This window comes from Cajanus cajan, chromosome 4, assembly GCF_000230855.2.
Source record: "Cajanus cajan strain Asha chromosome 4, NIPB_CcT2T_4, whole genome shotgun sequence".
Classification (NCBI taxonomy): Eukaryota; Viridiplantae; Streptophyta; class Magnoliopsida; order Fabales; family Fabaceae; genus Cajanus; species Cajanus cajan.
Window position 1 is genome coordinate 55,091,741 of NC_138520.1, and position 1,689 is coordinate 55,093,429.

Sequence of the window (1,689 nt, forward strand, 5' to 3'; positions counted from 1 at the left end):
AACATAAAAATCGTCATGAAGTGGAATCTTTATTTGGTATTCTTATTAAGAAAATTTTATGATAGTAAAACATCATATTGTGTAAAATTATTTATATAATTATATGCCAACAAATGAATTCATTCCATATATGAGTTATTTTAAATTTTATAATAATACATATATAGAGGCACGAAGTGCCTCGGCCCCACTAGTGTTTATAATATGAATTTAGTATGTGTAAGTTTTTTTTCTTCTTAATTTTGATAATTTAAAATACTTTTGTTCATTTTGATTTAAATATGAATTTAGTCCGTGTAAGTTCATGTTTTCTCAATTTTAGTTCCTATAAATTTTTAATTTATTTTTTTTCCTTATAAATATGCATTTTTCTAAGTTTATAGTTCCTTAAATATTATAATTTTTCTTTTATTGTTAGTTCATGTAACTTTGTACTAACAACTATAAAATTAGAAAAAAAAATATAAACTTATACCGACTAAATATTCAAGAAAAAAATATATTATAAAAATTTAAATTGAAAAAGGATAATCTTATATGGATTAAAAATAATTTAAAAAACATAGCTCTACTATATATATATATATATATATATATATATATATATATATATATATATATATATCATGCATTCAAGGCAATTAATGGGGAAGGCAACCTTAAAGTAATAAAGGTGTATGTTATTGAAATTAAAAATGTATTGCTAACATCATAAAATATACACAGTACAATTCAACAATTAACTGTTTGAAATATTTTCTACGAATACCCAAAAAGACATGTGTACATTTAAATAATCTAAATGAAAATTATTAATTTGTATTAAATAATTATATAAACTAAATATTTATTATTTTTTGTTTAAAGCAATAATAACATATTGTTTATTAATTAGTTTAGTCTTATATTTCTGTATATCACAATCTCACATTACCTATTTTAAGATGAAATTAATTAAAGTAGAAAATACTTTGAATTTTTTTATATTAATTAAAAATGTGAGCGAACTTGTAGAAACATCTCATTCAGATAAAAAAATTACAAAATAATTTCTTCCCAATTGTTACCTTTTAAGTGTTGTATTGTAGTCACTTTTGATCTAAAATTACAAAATAATTTCTTCCCAATCATTTTGCATCAGAATATGATCGTGTGATGGCGAGGAAAGTTTGGGAAAAAACATGCATAGATAGGTATGTTGATCAATTGTGTAAAGATTGGGATAAACCAATAAAAGCGGTAAACTCAAGGAATTATATGAGGATTTAAGGGGTCACAAGCCTAGAGGGGTGAAAGCTAAAATATGAAATGGGTTGATCGACATTTGGAAGACACCAGAATGACATAAGAAATCTACTGCTAGAAGATAAAACAAGACTACTTAGCCTGAAGTAATGGTGCACACAGGATGGTCAAGAAGCTTCGGGCAACACAAAAAATTATGGTAATCAAATTAATCATATTGAATTTTGTGAATAATTAATGAGTGTAGTTAAAAGGTGTAGTTTTTTTTACTAACCTCAAATGATTTGATTTGAACAGGAAAAATGATATTAAATACTTTTTTTCTGTAATGCACTTAAAAGGTGTAGTGTTTTTTTCCTGACCATAATGGCTCCTTTTTACTAACTTCAAATGATTTGCTTTGTTTTAAAAGATATTCATATATTCTTTGAAAGTGCAGCTTTT